Below are 16,644 nucleotides of genomic sequence, written 5' to 3'. Positions count from 1 at the left end.
GCTATAGCCTGTACGTCACTGAATCTAAACAAACCCCCGCTATAATTTGACCGCAAATGAAATGTCAGAACGAATTCCGTTTATCGAATCAAACGACACTATCACCCCGCCATAATAAAGACCGGACGTCTTTGAATTCACCATCCGGAAGAAAATAAAAAGATCCGAACCGAAACGTAGGAGGCGACGCACTAAACGTGCGTTTCAGTTCGCATCGATGTTCCAGAACCGAAAGATTGTTCGAAAAAAGTGGTAGATAGCCGAAAAAAGTGACAGGGGTGCAACACGAGGACTTCCCAGGAGGTCACCCATCCTAGTACTACTCTCGCCCAAGCACGCTTAACTTCGGAGTTCTGATGGGATCCAGTGCATTTGTGCTGGTATGATCGCACCCAGCATGCCTCTCCATTGTCAAAGTAATAAAGAGTTTCAACTCGCATTGTCGTACGAAGTCCGTTTAAATGAAAGTGCGAAAAAATCCTGCTAGATGACACCGGATGGACGATCCGAGCATGTCGGGAAGCCGGATGACCGCCAGGGCTGTCATCGCGCGTTGAATCTTCCCGAGTACCCCCGAATCAATATAAGAATCGCCACGATCTGACGGGCGGATCAAAAGTTATCGTCGGAACGATATTTGTGCACCAAGGGTAGCTCACGGCCAGTAAACACCTTCCGACCGGATTCATGACTCGCATCCACTAGTACACTCATCCGCTATAGCCTGTACGTCACTGAATCTAAACAAACCCCCGCTATAATTTGACCGCAAATGAAATGTCAGAACGAATTCCGTTTATCGAATCAAACGACACTATCACCCCGCCATAATAAAGACCGGACGTCTTTGAATTCACCATCCGGAAGAAAATAAAAAGATCCGAACCGAAACGTAGGAGGCGACGCACTAAACGTGCGTTTCAGTTCGCATCGATGTTCCAGAACCGAAAGATTGTTCGAAAAAAGTGGTAGATAGCCGAAAAAAGTGACAGGGGTGCAACACGAGGACTTCCCAGGAGGTCACCCATCCTAGTACTACTCTCGCCCAAGCACGCTTAACTTCGGAGTTCTGATGGGATCCAGTGCATTTGTGCTGGTATGATCGCACCCAGCATGCCTCTCCATTGTCAAAGTAATAAAGAGTTTCCACTCGCATTGTCGTACGAAGTCCGTTTAAATGAAAGTGCGAAAAAATCCTGCTAGATGACACCGGATGGACGATCCGAGCATGTCGGGAAGCCGGATGACCGCCAGGGCTGTCATCGCGCGATGAATCTTCCCGAGTACCCCCGAATCAATATAAGAATCGCCACGATCTGACGGGCGGATCAAAAGTTATCGTCGGAACGATATTTGTGCACCAAGGGTAGCTCACGGCCAGTAAACACCTTCCGACCGGATTCATGACTCGCATCCACTAGTACACTCATCCGCTATAGCCTGTACGTCACTGAATCTAAACAAACCCCCGCTATAATTTGACGGCAAATGAAATGTCAGAACGAATTCCGTTTATCGAATCAAACGACACTATCACCCCGCCATAATAAAGACCGGACGTCTTTGAATTCACCATCCGGAAGAAAATAAAAAGATCCGAACCGAAACGTAGGAGGCGACGCACTAAACGTGCGTTTCAGTTCGCATCGATGTTCCAGAACCGAAAGATTGTTCGAAAAAAGTGGTAGATAGCCGAAAAAAGTGACAGGGGTGCAACACGAGGACTTCCCAGGAGGTCACCCATCCTAGTACTACTCTCGCCCAAGCACGCTTAACTTCGGAGTTCTGATAGGATCCAGTGCATTTGTGCTGGTATGATCGCACCCAGCATGCCTCTCCATTGTCAAAGTAATAAAGAGTTTCCACTCGCATTGTCGTACGAAGTCCGTTTAAATGAAAGTGCGAAAAAATCCTGCTAGATGACACCGGATGGACGATCCGAGCATGTCGGGAAGCCGGATGACCGCCAGGGCTGTCATCGCGCGTTGAATCTTCCCGAGTACCCCCGAATCAATATAAGAATCGCGACGATCTGACGGGCGGATCAAAAGTTATCGTCGGAACGATATTTGTGCACCAAGGGTAGCTCACGGCCAGTAAACACCTTCCGACCGGATTCATGACTCGCATCCACTAGTACACTCATCCGCTATAGCCTGTACGTCACTGAATCTAAACAAACCCCCGCTATAATTTGACCGCAAATGAAATGTCAGAACGAATTCCGTTTATCGAATCAAACGACACTATCACCCCGCCATAATAAAGACCGGACGTCTTTGAATTCACCATCCGGAAGAAAATAAAAAGATCCGAACCGAAACGTAGGAGGCGACGCACTAAACGTGCGTTTCAGTTCGCATCGATGTTCCAGAACCGAAAGATTGTTCGAAAAAAGTGGTAGATAGCCGAAAAAAGTGACAGGGGTGCAACACGAGGACTTCCCAGGAGGTCACCCATCCTAGTACTGCTCTCGCCCAAGCACGCTTAACTTCGGAGTTCTGTTGGGATCCAGTGCATTTGTGCTGGTATGATCGCACCCAGCATGCCTCTCCATTGTCAAAGTAATTAAGAGTTTCCACTCGCATTGTCGTACGAAGTCCGTTTAAATGAAAGTGCGAAAAAATCCTGCTAGATGACACCGGATGGACGATCCGAGCATGTCGGGAAGCCGGATGACCGCCAGAGCTGTCATCGCGCGATGGATCTTCCCGAGTACCCCCGAATCAATATAAGAATCGCGACGATCTGACGGGCGGATCAAAAGTTATCGTCGGAACGATATTTGTGCACCAAGGGTAGCTCACGGCCAGTAAACACCTTCCGACCGGATTCATGACTCGCATCCACTAGTACACTCATCCGCTATAGCCTGTACGTCACTGAATCTAAACAAACCCCCGCTATAATTTGACCGCAAATGAAATGTCAGAACGAATTCCGTTTATCGAATCAAACGACACTATCACCCCGCCATAATAAAGACCGGACGTCTTTGAATTCACCATCCGGAAGAAAATAAAAAGATCCGAACCGAAACGTAGGAGGCGACGCACTAAACGTGCGTTTCAGTTCGCATCGATGTTCCAGAACCGAAAGATTGTTCGAAAAAAGTGGTAGATAGCCGAAAAAAGTGACAGGGGTGCAACACGAGGACTTCCCAGGAGGTCACCCATCCTAGTACTACTCTCGCCCAAGCACGCTTAACTTCGGAGTTCTGATGGGATCCAGTGCATTTGTGCTGGTATGATCGCACCCAGCATGCCTCTCCATTGTCAAAGTAATAAAGAGTTTCAACTCGCATTGTCGTACGAAGTCCGTTTAAATGAAAGTGCAAAAAAATCCTGCTAGATGACACCGGATGGACGATCCGAGCATGTCGGGAAGCCGGATGACCGCCAGGGCTGTCATCGCGCGTTGAATCTTCCCGAGTTCCCCCGAATCAATATAAGAATCGCCACGATCTGACGGGCGGATCAAAAGTTATCGTCGGAACGATATTTGTGCACCAAGGGTAGCTCACGGCCAGTAAACACCTTCCGACCGGATTCATGACTCGCATCCACTAGTACACTCATCCGCTATAGCCTGTACGTCACTGAATCTAAACAAACCCCCGCTATAATTTGACCGCAAATGAAATGTCAGAACGAATTCCGTTTATCGAATCAAACGACACTATCACCCCGCCATAATAAAGACCGGACGTGTTTGAATTCACCATCCGGAAGAAAATAAAAAGATCCGAACCGAAACGTAGGAGGCGACGCACTAAACGTGCGTTTCAGTTCGCATCGATGTTCCAGAACCGAAAGATTGTTCGAAAAAAGTGGTAGATAGCCGAAAAAAGTGACAGGGGTGCAACACGAGGACTTCCCAGGAGGTCACCCATCCTAGTACTACTCTCGCCCAAGCACGCTTAACTTCGGAGTTCTGATGGGATCCAGTGCATTTGTGCTGGTATGATCGCACCCAGCATGCCTCTCCATTGTCAAAGTAATAAAGAGTTTCCACTCGCATTGTCGTACGAAGTCCGTTTAAATGAAAGTGCGAAAAAATCCTGCTAGATGACACCGGATGGACGATCCGAGCATGTCGGGAAGCCGGATGACCGCCAGGGCTGTCATCGCGCGATGAATCTTCCCGAGTACCCCCGAATCAATATAAGAATCGCCACGATCTGACGGGCGGATCAAAAGTTATCGTCGGAACGATATTTGTGCACCAAGGGTAGCTCACGGCCAGTAAACACCTTCCGACCGGATTCATGACTCGCATCCACTAGTACACTCATCCGCTATAGCCTGTACGTCACTGAATCTAAACAAACCCCCGCTATAATTTGACGGCAAATGAAATGTCAGAACGAATTCCGTTTATCGAATCAAACGACACTATCACCCCGCCATAATAAAGGCCGGACGTCTTTGAATTCACCATCCGGAAGAAAATAAAAAGATCCGAACCGAAACGTAGGAGGCGACGCACTAAACGTGCGTTTCAGTTCGCATCGATGTTCCAGAACCGAAAGATTGTTCGAAAAAAGTGGTAGATAGCCGAAAAAAGTGACAGGGGTGCAACACGAGGACTTCCCAGGAGGTCACCCATCCTAGTACTACTCTCGCCCAAGCACGCTTAACTTCGGAGTTCTGATGGGATCCAGTGCATTTGTGCTGGTATGATCGCACCCAGCATGCCTCTCCATTGTCAAAGTAATAAAGAGTTTCAACTCGCATTGTCGTACGAAGTCCGTTTAAATGAAAGTGCGAAAAAATCCTGCTAGATGACACCGGATGGACGATCCGAGCATGTCGGGAAGCCGGATGACCGCCATGGCTGTCATCGCGCGTTGAATCTTCCCGAGTACCCCCGAATCAATATAAGAATCGCCACGATCTGACGGGCGGATCAAAAGTTATCGTCGGAACGATATTTGTGCACCAAGGGTAGCTCACGGCCAGTAAACACCTTCCGACCGGATTCATGACTCGCATCCACTAGTACACTCATCCGCTATAGCCTGTACGTCACTGAATCTAAACAAACCCCCGCTATAATTTGACCGCAAATGAAATGGCAGAACGAATTCCGTTTATCGAATCAAACGACACTATCACCCCGCCATAATAAAGACCGGACGTGTTTGAATTCACCATCCGGAAGAAAATAAAAAGATCCGAACCGAAACGTAGGAGGCGACGCACTAAACGTGCGTTTCAGTTCGCATCGATGTTCCAGAACCGAAAGATTGTTCGAAAAAAGTGGTAGATAGCCGAAAAAAGTGACAGGGGTGCAACACGAGGACTTCCCAGGAGGTCACCCATCCTAGTACTACTCTCGCCCAAGCACGCTTAACTTCGGAGTTCTGATGGGATCCAGTGCATTTGTGCTGGTATGATCGCACCCAGCATGCCTCTCCATTGTCAAAGTAATTAAGAGTTTCCACTCGCATTGTCGTACGAAGTCCGTTTAAATGAAAGTGCGAAAAAATCCTGCTAGATGACACCGGATGGACGATCCGAGCATGTCGGGAAGCCGGATGACCGCCAGAGCTGTCATCGCGCGATGGATCTTCCCGAGTACCCCCGAATCAATATAAGAATCGCGACGATCTGACGGGCGGATCAAAAGTTATCGTCGGAACGATATTTGTGCACCAAGGGTAGCTCACGGCCAGTAAACACCTTCCGACCGGATTCATGACTCGCATCCACTAGTACACTCATCCGCTATAGCCTGTACGTCACTGAATCTAAACAAACCCCCGCTATAATTTGACGGCAAATGAAATGTCAGAACGAATTCCGTTTATCGAATCAAACGACACTATCACCCCGCCATAATAAAGACCGGACGTCTTTGAATTCACCATCCGGAAGAAAATAAAAAGATCCGAACCGAAACGTAGGAGGCGACGCACTAAACGTGCGTTTCAGTTCGCATCGATGTTCCAGAACCGAAAGATTGTTCGAAAAAAGTGGTAGATAGCCGAAAAAAGTGACAGGGGTGCAACACGAGGACTTCCCAGGAGGTCACCCATCCTAGTACTACTCTCGCCCAAGCACGCTTAACTTCGGAGTTCTGATGGGATCCAGTGCATTTGTGCTGGTATGATCGCACCCAGCATGCCTCTCCATTGTCAAAGTAATAAAGAGTTTCAACTCGCATTGTCGTACGAAGTCCGTTTAAATGAAAGTGCGAAAAAATCCTGCTAGATGACACCGGATGGACGATCCGAGCATGTCGGGAAGCCGGATGACCGCCATGGCTGTCATCGCGCGTTGAATCTTCCCGAGTACCCCCGAATCAATATAAGAATCGCCACGATCTGACGGGCGGATCAAAAGTTATCGTCGGAACGATATTTGTGCACCAAGGGTAGCTCACGGCCAGTAAACACCTTCCGACCGGATTCATGACTCGCATCCACTAGTACACTCATCCGCTATAGCCTGTACGTCACTGAATCTAAACAAACCCCCGCTATAATTTGACCGCAAATGAAATGGCAGAACGAATTCCGTTTATCGAATCAAACGACACTATCACCCCGCCATAATAAAGACCGGACGTGTTTGAATTCACCATCCGGAAGAAAATAAAAAGATCCGAACCGAAACGTAGGAGGCGACGCACTAAACGTGCGTTTCAGTTCGCATCGATGTTCCAGAACCGAAAGATTGTTCGAAAAAAGTGGTAGATAGCCGAAAAAAGTGACAGGGGTGCAACACGAGGACTTCCCAGGAGGTCACCCATCCTAGTACTACTCTCGCCCAAGCACGCTTAACTTCGGAGTTCTGATGGGATCCAGTGCATTTGTGCTGGTATGATCGCACCCAGCATGCCTCTCCATTGTCAAAGTAATTAAGAGTTTCCACTCGCATTGTCGTACGAAGTCCGTTTAAATGAAAGTGCGAAAAAATCCTGCTAGATGACACCGGATGGACGATCCGAGCATGTCGGGAAGCCGGATGACCGCCAGAGCTGTCATCGCGCGATGGATCTTCCCGAGTACCCCCGAATCAATATAAGAATCGCGACGATCTGACGGGCGGATCAAAAGTTATCGTCGGAACGATATTTGTGCACCAAGGGTAGCTCACGGCCAGTAAACACCTTCCGACCGGATTCATGACTCGCATCCACTAGTACACTCATCCGCTATAGCCTGTACGTCACTGAATCTAAACAAACCCCCGCTATAATTTGACCGCAAATGAAATGTCAGAACGAATTCCGTTTATCGAATCAAACGACACTATCACCCCGCCATAATAAAGACCGGACGTCTTTGAATTCACCATCCGGAAGAAAATAAAAAGATCCGAACCGAAACGTAGGAGGCGACGCACTAAACGTGCGTTTCAGTTCGCATCGATGTTCCAGAACCGAAAGATTGTTCGAAAAAAGTGGTAGATAGCCGAAAAAAGTGACAGGGGTGCAACACGAGGACTTCCCAGGAGGTCACCCATCCTAGTACTACTCTCGCCCAAGCACGCTTAACTTCGGAGTTCTGATGGGATCCAGTGCATTTGTGCTGGTATGATCGCACCCAGCATGCCTCTCCATTGTCAAAGTAATAAAGAGTTTCAACTCGCATTGTCGTACGAAGTCCGTTTAAATGAAAGTGCGAAAAAATCCTGCTAGATGACACCGGATGGACGATCCGAGCATGTCGGGAAGCCGGATGACCGCCAGGGCTGTCATCGCGCGTTGAATCTTCCCGAGTACCCCCGAATCAATATAAGAATCGCCACGATCTGACGGGCGGATCAAAAGTTATCGTCGGAACGATATTTGTGCACCAAGGGTAGCTCACGGCCAGTAAACACCTTCCGACCGGATTCATGACTCGCATCCACTAGTACACTCATCCGCTATAGCCTGTACGTCACTGAATCTAAACAAACCCCCGCTATAATTTGACCGCAAATGAAATGTCAGAACGAATTCCGTTTATCGAATCAAACGACACTATCACCCCGCCATAATAAAGACCGGACGTCTTTGAATTCACCATCCGGAAGAAAATAAAAAGATCCGAACCGAAACGTAGGAGGCGACGCACTAAACGTGCGTTTCAGTTCGCATCGATGTTCCAGAACCGAAAGATTGTTCGAAAAAAGTGGTAGATAGCCGAAAAAAGTGACAGGGGTGCAACACGAGGACTTCCCAGGAGGTCACCCATCCTAGTACTACTCTCGCCCAAGCACGCTTAACTTCGGAGTTCTGATGGGATCCAGTGCATTTGTGCTGGTATGATCGCACCCAGCATGCCTCTCCATTGTCAAAGTAATAAAGAGTTTCCACTCGCATTGTCGTACGAAGTCCGTTTAAATGAAAGTGCGAAAAAATCCTGCTAGATGACACCGGATGGACGATCCGAGCATGTCGGGAAGCCGGATGACCGCCAGGGCTGTCATCGCGCGATGAATCTTCCCGAGTACCCCCGAATCAATATAAGAATCGCCACGATCTGACGGGCGGATCAAAAGTTATCGTCGGAACGATATTTGTGCACCAAGGGTAGCTCACGGCCAGTAAACACCTTCCGACCGGATTCATGACTCGCATCCACTAGTACACTCATCCGCTATAGCCTGTACGTCACTGAATCTAAACAAACCCCCGCTATAATTTGACGGCAAATGAAATGTCAGAACGAATTCCGTTTATCGAATCAAACGACACTATCACCCCGCCATAATAAAGACCGGACGTCTTTGAATTCACCATCCGGAAGAAAATAAAAAGATCCGAACCGAAACGTAGGAGGCGACGCACTAAACGTGCGTTTCAGTTCGCATCGATGTTCCAGAACCGAAAGATTGTTCGAAAAAAGTGGTAGATAGCCGAAAAAAGTGACAGGGGTGCAACACGAGGACTTCCCAGGAGGTCACCCATCCTAGTACTACTCTCGCCCAAGCACGCTTAACTTCGGAGTTCTGATAGGATCCAGTGCATTTGTGCTGGTATGATCGCACCCAGCATGCCTCTCCATTGTCAAAGTAATAAAGAGTTTCCACTCGCATTGTCGTACGAAGTCCGTTTAAATGAAAGTGCGAAAAAATCCTGCTAGATGACACCGGATGGACGATCCGAGCATGTCGGGAAGCCGGATGACCGCCAGGGCTGTCATCGCGCGTTGAATCTTCCCGAGTACCCCCGAATCAATATAAGAATCGCGACGATCTGACGGGCGGATCAAAAGTTATCGTCGGAACGATATTTGTGCACCAAGGGTAGCTCACGGCCAGTAAACACCTTCCGACCGGATTCATGACTCGCATCCACTAGTACACTCATCCGCTATAGCCTGTACGTCACTGAATCTAAACAAACCCCCGCTATAATTTGACCGCAAATGAAATGTCAGAACGAATTCCGTTTATCGAATCAAACGACACTATCACCCCGCCATAATAAAGACCGGACGTCTTTGAATTCACCATCCGGAAGAAAATAAAAAGATCCGAACCGAAACGTAGGAGGCGACGCACTAAACGTGCGTTTCAGTTCGCATCGATGTTCCAGAACCGAAAGATTGTTCGAAAAAAGTGGTAGATAGCCGAAAAAAGTGACAGGGGTGCAACACGAGGACTTCCCAGGAGGTCACCCATCCTAGTACTGCTCTCGCCCAAGCACGCTTAACTTCGGAGTTCTGATGGGATCCAGTGCATTTGTGCTGGTATGATCGCACCCAGCATGCCTCTCCATTGTCAAAGTAATAAAGAGTTTCCACTCGCATTGTCGTACGAAGTCCGTTTAAATGAAAGTGCGAAAAAATCCTGCTAGATGACACCGGATGGACGATCCGAGCATGTCGGGAAGCCGGATGACCGCCAGGGCTGTCATCGCGCGTTGAATCTTCCCGAGTACCCCCGAATCAATATAAGAATCGCCACGATCTGACGGGCGGATCAAAAGTTATCGTCGGAACGATATTTGTGCACCAAGGGTAGCTCACGGCCAGTAAACACCTTCCGACCGGATTCATGACTCGCATCCACTAGTACACTCATCCGCTATAGCCTGTACGTCACTGAATCTAAACAAACCCCCGCTATAATTTGACCGCAAATGAAATGTCAGAACGAATTCCGTTTATCGAATCAAACGACACTATCACCCCGCCATAATAAAGACCGGACGTGTTTGAATTCACCATCCGGAAGAAAATAAAAAGATCCGAACCGAAACGTAGGAGGCGACGCACTAAACGTGCGTTTCAGTTCGCATCGATGTTCTAGAACCGAAAGATTGTTCGAAAAAAGTGGTAGATAGCCGAAAAAAGTGACAGGGGTGCAACACGAGGACTTCCCAGGAGGTCACCCATCCTAGTACTGCTCTCGCCCAAGCACGCTTAACTTCGGAGTTCTGATGGGATCCAGTGCATTTGTGCTGGTATGATCGCACCCAGCATGCCTCTCCATTGTCAAAGTAATTAAGAGTTTCCACTCGCATTGTCGTACGAAGTCCGTTTAAATGAAAGTGCGAAAAAATCCTGCTAGATGACACCGGATGGACGATCCGAGCATGTCGGGAAGCCGGATGACCGCCAGAGCTGTCATCGCGCGATGGATCTTCCCGAGTACCCCCGAATCAATATAAGAATCGCGACGATCTGACGGGCGGATCAAAAGTTATCGTCGGAACGATATTTGTGCACCAAGGGTAGCTCACGGCCAGTAAACACCTTCCGACCGGATTCATGACTCGCATCCACTAGTACACTCATCCGCTATAGCCTGTACGTCACTGAATCTAAACAAACCCCCGCTATAATTTGACCGCAAATGAAATGTCAGAACGAATTCCGTTTATCGAATCAAACGACACTATCACCCCGCCATAATAAAGACCGGACGTCTTTGAATTCACCATCCGGAAGAAAATAAAAAGATCCGAACCGAAACGTAGGAGGCGACGCACTAAACGTGCGTTTCAGTTCGCATCGATGTTCCAGAACCGAAAGATTGTTCGAAAAAAGTGGTAGATAGCCGAAAAAAGTGACAGGGGTGCAACACGAGGACTTCCCAGGAGGTCACCCATCCTAGTACTACTCTCGCCCAACCACGCTTAACTTCGGAGTTCTGATGGGATCCAGTGCATTTGTGCTGGTATGATCGCACCCAGCATGCTTCTCCATTGTCAAAGTAATAAAGAGTTTCAACTCGCATTGTCGTACGAAGTCCGTTTAAATGAAAGTGCAAAAAAATCCTGCTAGATGACACCGGATGGACGATCCGAGCATGTCGGGAAGCCGGATGACCGCCAGGGCTGTCATCGCGCGTTGAATCTTCCCGAGTACCCCCGAATCAATATAAGAATCGCCACGATCTGACGGGCGGATCAAAAGTTATCGTCGGAACGATATTTGTGCACCAAGGGTAGCTCACGGCCAGTAAACACCTTCCGACCGGATTCATGACTCGCATCCACTAGTACACTCATCCGCTATAGCCTGTACGTCACTGAATCTAAACAAACCCCCGCTATAATTTGACCGCAAATGAAATGTCAGAACGAATTCCGTTTATCGAATCAAACGACACTATCACCCCGCCATAATAAAGACCGGACGTGTTTGAATTCACCATCCGGAAGAAAATAAAAAGATCCGAACCGAAACGTAGGAGGCGACGCACTAAACGTGCGTTTCAGTTCGCATCGATGTTCCAGAACCGAAAGATTGTTCGAAAAAAGTGGTAGATAGCCGAAAAAAGTGACAGGGGTGCAACACGAGGACTTCCCAGGAGGTCACCCATCCTAGTACTACTCTTGCCCAAGCACGCTTAACTTCGGAGTTCTGATGGGATCCAGTGCATTTGTGCTGGTATGATCGCACCCAGCATGCCTCTCCATTGTCAAAGTAATAAAGAGTTTCCACTCGCATTGTCGTACGAAGTCCGTTTAAATGAAAGTGCAAAAAAATCCTGCTAGATGACACCGGATGGACGATCCGAGCATGTCGGGAAGCCGGATGACCGCCAGGGCTGTCATCGCGCGTTGAATCTTCCCGAGTACCCCCGAATCAATATAAGAATCGCCACGATCTGACGGGCGGATCAAAAGTTATCGTCGGAACGATATTTGTGCACCAAGGGTAGCTCACGGCCAGTAAACACCTTCCGACCGGATTCATGACTCGCATCCACTAGTACACTCATCCGCTATAGCCTGTACGTCACTGAATCTAAACAAACCCCCGCTATAATTTGACCGCAAATGAAATGTCAGAACGAATTCCGTTTATCGAATCAAACGACACTATCACCCCGCCATAATAAAGACCGGACGTGTTTGAATTCACCATCCGGAAGAAAATAAAAAGATCCGAACCGAAACGTAGGAGGCGACGCACTAAACGTGCGTTTCAGTTCGCATCGATGTTCCAGAACCGAAAGATTGTTCGAAAAAAGTGGTAGATAGCCGAAAAAAGTGACAGGGGTGCAACACGAGGACTTCCCAGGAGGTCACCCATCCTAGTACTACTCTCGCCCAAGCACGCTTAACTTCGGAGTTCTGATGGGATCCAGTGCATTTGTGCTGGTATGATCGCACCCAGCATGCCTCTCCATTGTCAAAGTAATAAAGAGTTTCCACTCGCATTGTCGTACGAAGTCCGTTTAAATGAAAGTGCGAAAAAATCCTGCTAGATGACACCGGATGGACGATCCGAGCATGTCGGGAAGCCGGATGACCGCCAGGGCTGTCATCGCGCGATGAATCTTCCCGAGTACCCCCGAATCAATATAAGAATCGCCACGATCTGACGGGCGGATCAAAAGTTATCGTCGGAACGATATTTGTGCACCAAGGGTAGCTCACGGCCAGTAAACACCTTCCGACCGGATTCATGACTCGCATCCACTAGTACACTCATCCGCTATAGCCTGTACGTCACTGAATCTAAACAAACCCCCGCTATAATTTGACGGCAAATGAAATGTCAGAACGAATTCCGTTTATCGAATCAAACGACACTATCACCCCGCCATAATAAAGACCGGACGTCTTTGAATTCACCATCCGGAAGAAAATAAAAAGATCCGAACCGAAACGTAGGAGGCGACGCACTAAACGTGCGTTTCAGTTCGCATCGATGTTCCAGAACCGAAAGATTGTTCGAAAAAAGTGGTAGATAGCCGAAAAAAGTGACAGGGGTGCAACACGAGGACTTCCCAGGAGGTCACCCATCCTAGTACTACTCTCGCCCAAGCACGCTTAACTTCGGAGTTCTGATGGGATCCAGTGCATTTGTGCTGGTATGATCGCACCCAGCATGCCTCTCCATTGTCAAAGTAATAAAGAGTTTCAACTCGCATTGTCGTACGAAGTCCGTTTAAATGAAAGTGCGAAAAAATCCTGCTAGATGACACCGGATGGACGATCCGAGCATGTCGGGAAGCCGGATGACCGCCAGGGCTGTCATCGCGCGTTGAATCATCCCGAGTACCCCCGAATCAATATAAGAATCGCCACGATCTGACGGGCGGATCAAAAGTTATCGTCGGAACGATATTTGTGCACCAAGGGTAGCTCACGGCCAGTAAACACCTTCCGACCGGATTCATGACTCGCATCCACTAGTACACTCATCCGCTATAGCCTGTACGTCACTGAATCTAAACAAACCCCCGCTATAATTTGACCGCAAATGAAATGTCAGAACGAATTCCGTTTATCGAATCAAACGACACTATCACCCCGCCATAATAAAGACCGGACGTGTTTGAATTCACCATCCGGAAGAAAATAAAAAGATCCGAACCGAAACGTAGGAGGCGACGCACTAAACGTGCGTTTCAGTTCGCATCGATGTTCCAGAACCGAAAGATTGTTCGAAAAAAGTGGTAGATAGCCGAAAAAAGTGACAGGGGTGCAACACGAGGACTTCCCAGGAGGTCACCCATCCTAGTACTACTCTCGCCCAAGCACGCTTAACTTCGGAGTTCTGATGGGATCCAGTGCATTTGTGCTGGTATGATCGCACCCAGCATGCCTCTCCATTGTCAAAGTAATAAAGAGTTTCCACTCGCATTGTCGTACGAAGTCCGTTTAAATGAAAGTGCGAAAAAATCCTGCTAGATGACACCGGATGGACGATCCGAGCATGTCGGGAAGCCGGATGACCGCCAGGGCTGTCATCGCGCGATGAATCTTCCCGAGTACCCCCGAATCAATATAAGAATCGCCACGATCTGACGGGCGGATCAAAAGTTATCGTCGGAACGATATTTGTGCACCAAGGGTAGCTCACGGCCAGTAAACACCTTCCGACCGGATTCATGACTCGCATCCACTAGTACACTCATCCGCTATAGCCTGTACGTCACTGAATCTAAACAAACCCCCGCTATAATTTGACGGCAAATGAAATGTCAGAACGAATTCCGTTTATCGAATCAAACGACACTATCACCCCGCCATAATAAAGACCGGACGTCTTTGAATTCACCATCCGGAAGAAAATAAAAAGATCCGAACCGAAACGTAGGAGGCGACGCACTAAACGTGCGTTTCAGTTCGCATCGATGTTCCAGAACCGAAAGATTGTTCGAAAAAAGTGGTAGATAGCCGAAAAAAGTGACAGGGGTGCAACACGAGGACTTCCCAGGAGGTCACCCATCCTAGTACTACTCTCGCCCAAGCACGCTTAACTTCGGAGTTCTGATAGGATCCAGTGCATTTGTGCTGGTATGATCGCACCCAGCATGCCTCTCCATTGTCAAAGTAATAAAGAGTTTCCACTCGCATTGTCGTACGAAGTCCGTTTAAATGAAAGTGCGAAAAAATCCTGCTAGATGACACCGGATGGACGATCCGAGCATGTCGGGAAGCCGGATGACCGCCAGGGCTGTCATCGCGCGTTGAATCTTCCCGAGTACCCCCGAATCAATATAAGAATCGCCACGATCTGACGGGCGGATCAAAAGTTATCGTCGGAACGATATTTGTGCACCAAGGGTAGCTCACGGCCAGTAAACACCTTCCGACCGGATTCATGACTCGCATCCACTAGTACACTCATCCGCTATAGCCTGTACGTCACTGAATCTAAACAAACCCCCGCTATAATTTGACCGCAAATGAAATGTCAGAACGAATTCCGTTTATCGAATCAAACGACACTATCACCCCGCCATAATAAAGACCGGACGTGTTTGAATTCACCATCCGGAAGAAAATAAAAAGATCCGAACCGAAACGTAGGAGGCGACGCACTAAACGTGCGTTTCAGTTCGCATCGATGTTCCAGAACCGAAAGATTGTTCGAAAAAAGTGGTAGATAGCCGAAAAAAGTGACAGGGGTGCAACACGAGGACTTCCCAGGAGGTCACCCATCCTAGTACTACTCTCGCCCAAGCACGCTTAACTTCGGAGTTCTGATGGGATCCAGTGCATTTGTGCTGGTATGATCGCACCCAGCATGCCTCTCCATTGTCAAAGTAATTAAGAGTTTCCACTCGCATTGTCGTACGAAGTCCGTTTAAATGAAAGTGCGAAAAAATCCTGCTAGATGACACCGGATGGACGATCCGAGCATGTCGGGAAGCCGGATGACCGCCAGAGCTGTCATCGCGCGATGGATCTTCCCGAGTACCCCCGAATCAATATAAGAATCGCGACGATCTGACGGGCGGATCAAAAGTTATCGTCGGAACGATATTTGTGCACCAAGGGTAGCTCACGGCCAGTAAACACCTTCCGACCGGATTCATGACTCGCATCCACTAGTACACTCATCCGCTATAGCCTGTACGTCACTGAATCTAAACAAACCCCCGCTATAATTTGACCGCAAATGAAATGTCAGAACGAATTCCGTTTATCGAATCAAACGACACTATCACCCCGCCATAATAAAGACCGGACGTCTTTGAATTCACCATCCGGAAGAAAATAAAAAGATCCGAACCGAAACGTAGGAGGCGACGCACTAAACGTGCGTTTCAGTTCGCATCGATGTTCCAGAACCGAAAGATTGTTCGAAAAAAGTGGTAGATAGCCGAAAAAAGTGACAGGGGTGCAACACGAGGACTTCCCAGGAGGTCACCCATCCTAGTACTACTCTCGCCCAAGCACGCTTAACTTCGGAGTTCTGATGGGATCCAGTGCATTTGTGCTGGTATGATCGCACCCAGCATGCCTCTCCATTGTCAAAGTAATAAAGAGTTTCAACTCGCATTGTCGTACGAAGTCCGTTTAAATGAAAGTGCGAAAAAATCCTGCTAGATGACACCGGATGGACGATCCGAGCATGTCGGGAAGCCGGATGACCGCCAGGGCTGTCATCGCGCGTTGAATCTTCCCGAGTACCCCCGAATCAATATAAGAATCGCCACGATCTGACGGGCGGATCAAAAGTTATCGTCGGAACGATATTTGTGCACCAAGGGTAGCTCACGGCCAGTAAACACCTTCCGACCGGATTCATGACTCGCATCCACTAGTACACTCATCCGCTATAGCCTGTACGTCACTGAATCTAAACAAACCCCCGCTATAATTTGACCGCAAATGAAATGTCAGAACGAATTCCGTTTATCGAATCAAACGACACTATCACCCCGCCATAATAAAGACCGGACGTCTTTGAATTCACCATCCGGAAGAAAATAAAAAGATCCGAACCGAAAC

General features: G+C 48.3%; 23 non-coding genes across 23 annotated transcripts; all 23 read right to left on the bottom strand.

Annotated features, from left to right (window-relative positions):
• Positions 1-275: 275 nt before the first annotated feature.
• LOC143870751 (5S ribosomal RNA) lies at positions 276-394 on the bottom strand. Its single transcript, XR_013245533.1, has one exon. It is a non-coding gene; the product is annotated as a 5S ribosomal RNA (ribosomal RNA).
• Positions 395-991: 597 nt separating this feature from the next.
• LOC143870750 (5S ribosomal RNA) lies at positions 992-1,110 on the bottom strand. The gene has a single exon (XR_013245532.1). It is a non-coding gene; the product is annotated as a 5S ribosomal RNA (ribosomal RNA).
• Positions 1,111-1,707: 597 nt separating this feature from the next.
• Positions 1,708-1,826, bottom strand: LOC143873830 (5S ribosomal RNA). The gene has a single exon (XR_013248527.1). It is a non-coding gene; the product is annotated as a 5S ribosomal RNA (ribosomal RNA).
• A 597-nt stretch (positions 1,827-2,423) lies between these two features.
• Positions 2,424-2,542, bottom strand: LOC143874207 (5S ribosomal RNA). Its single transcript, XR_013248895.1, has one exon. It is a non-coding gene; the product is annotated as a 5S ribosomal RNA (ribosomal RNA).
• A 597-nt stretch (positions 2,543-3,139) lies between these two features.
• On the bottom strand, positions 3,140-3,258 carry LOC143870749 (5S ribosomal RNA). Its single transcript, XR_013245531.1, has one exon. It is a non-coding gene; the product is annotated as a 5S ribosomal RNA (ribosomal RNA).
• A 597-nt stretch (positions 3,259-3,855) lies between these two features.
• On the bottom strand, positions 3,856-3,974 carry LOC143870748 (5S ribosomal RNA). The gene has a single exon (XR_013245530.1). It is a non-coding gene; the product is annotated as a 5S ribosomal RNA (ribosomal RNA).
• Positions 3,975-4,571: 597 nt separating this feature from the next.
• LOC143870746 (5S ribosomal RNA) lies at positions 4,572-4,690 on the bottom strand. The gene has a single exon (XR_013245528.1). It is a non-coding gene; the product is annotated as a 5S ribosomal RNA (ribosomal RNA).
• A 597-nt stretch (positions 4,691-5,287) lies between these two features.
• On the bottom strand, positions 5,288-5,406 carry LOC143870745 (5S ribosomal RNA). Its single transcript, XR_013245527.1, has one exon. It is a non-coding gene; the product is annotated as a 5S ribosomal RNA (ribosomal RNA).
• Positions 5,407-6,003: 597 nt separating this feature from the next.
• LOC143870744 (5S ribosomal RNA) lies at positions 6,004-6,122 on the bottom strand. The gene has a single exon (XR_013245526.1). It is a non-coding gene; the product is annotated as a 5S ribosomal RNA (ribosomal RNA).
• Positions 6,123-6,719: 597 nt separating this feature from the next.
• LOC143870743 (5S ribosomal RNA) lies at positions 6,720-6,838 on the bottom strand. Its single transcript, XR_013245524.1, has one exon. It is a non-coding gene; the product is annotated as a 5S ribosomal RNA (ribosomal RNA).
• Positions 6,839-7,435: 597 nt separating this feature from the next.
• LOC143870742 (5S ribosomal RNA) lies at positions 7,436-7,554 on the bottom strand. The gene has a single exon (XR_013245523.1). It is a non-coding gene; the product is annotated as a 5S ribosomal RNA (ribosomal RNA).
• A 597-nt stretch (positions 7,555-8,151) lies between these two features.
• On the bottom strand, positions 8,152-8,270 carry LOC143870741 (5S ribosomal RNA). The gene has a single exon (XR_013245522.1). It is a non-coding gene; the product is annotated as a 5S ribosomal RNA (ribosomal RNA).
• Positions 8,271-8,867: 597 nt separating this feature from the next.
• LOC143873829 (5S ribosomal RNA) lies at positions 8,868-8,986 on the bottom strand. Its single transcript, XR_013248526.1, has one exon. It is a non-coding gene; the product is annotated as a 5S ribosomal RNA (ribosomal RNA).
• Positions 8,987-9,583: 597 nt separating this feature from the next.
• LOC143873187 (5S ribosomal RNA) lies at positions 9,584-9,702 on the bottom strand. Its single transcript, XR_013247908.1, has one exon. It is a non-coding gene; the product is annotated as a 5S ribosomal RNA (ribosomal RNA).
• A 597-nt stretch (positions 9,703-10,299) lies between these two features.
• On the bottom strand, positions 10,300-10,418 carry LOC143873186 (5S ribosomal RNA). Its single transcript, XR_013247907.1, has one exon. It is a non-coding gene; the product is annotated as a 5S ribosomal RNA (ribosomal RNA).
• Positions 10,419-11,015: 597 nt separating this feature from the next.
• On the bottom strand, positions 11,016-11,134 carry LOC143874396 (5S ribosomal RNA). Its single transcript, XR_013249078.1, has one exon. It is a non-coding gene; the product is annotated as a 5S ribosomal RNA (ribosomal RNA).
• Positions 11,135-11,731: 597 nt separating this feature from the next.
• On the bottom strand, positions 11,732-11,850 carry LOC143873641 (5S ribosomal RNA). Its single transcript, XR_013248343.1, has one exon. It is a non-coding gene; the product is annotated as a 5S ribosomal RNA (ribosomal RNA).
• Positions 11,851-12,447: 597 nt separating this feature from the next.
• LOC143870740 (5S ribosomal RNA) lies at positions 12,448-12,566 on the bottom strand. Its single transcript, XR_013245521.1, has one exon. It is a non-coding gene; the product is annotated as a 5S ribosomal RNA (ribosomal RNA).
• Positions 12,567-13,163: 597 nt separating this feature from the next.
• On the bottom strand, positions 13,164-13,282 carry LOC143870739 (5S ribosomal RNA). The gene has a single exon (XR_013245520.1). It is a non-coding gene; the product is annotated as a 5S ribosomal RNA (ribosomal RNA).
• A 597-nt stretch (positions 13,283-13,879) lies between these two features.
• Positions 13,880-13,998, bottom strand: LOC143870737 (5S ribosomal RNA). The gene has a single exon (XR_013245519.1). It is a non-coding gene; the product is annotated as a 5S ribosomal RNA (ribosomal RNA).
• A 597-nt stretch (positions 13,999-14,595) lies between these two features.
• On the bottom strand, positions 14,596-14,714 carry LOC143873828 (5S ribosomal RNA). The gene has a single exon (XR_013248525.1). It is a non-coding gene; the product is annotated as a 5S ribosomal RNA (ribosomal RNA).
• Positions 14,715-15,311: 597 nt separating this feature from the next.
• On the bottom strand, positions 15,312-15,430 carry LOC143870736 (5S ribosomal RNA). Its single transcript, XR_013245518.1, has one exon. It is a non-coding gene; the product is annotated as a 5S ribosomal RNA (ribosomal RNA).
• A 597-nt stretch (positions 15,431-16,027) lies between these two features.
• LOC143870734 (5S ribosomal RNA) lies at positions 16,028-16,146 on the bottom strand. Its single transcript, XR_013245516.1, has one exon. It is a non-coding gene; the product is annotated as a 5S ribosomal RNA (ribosomal RNA).
• Between the last annotated feature and the right edge of the window lie 498 nt (positions 16,147-16,644).

Source organism: Tasmannia lanceolata, unplaced genomic scaffold (assembly GCF_043159265.1).
Source record: "Tasmannia lanceolata isolate RefF3 unplaced genomic scaffold, GAP_Taslan_0.1 ptg000003l, whole genome shotgun sequence".
NCBI lineage: Eukaryota > Viridiplantae > Streptophyta > Magnoliopsida > Canellales > Winteraceae > Tasmannia > Tasmannia lanceolata.
The sequence above is the reverse complement of the archived record's forward strand: the minus strand, read 5'-3'. Positions and strand labels throughout refer to the sequence as shown.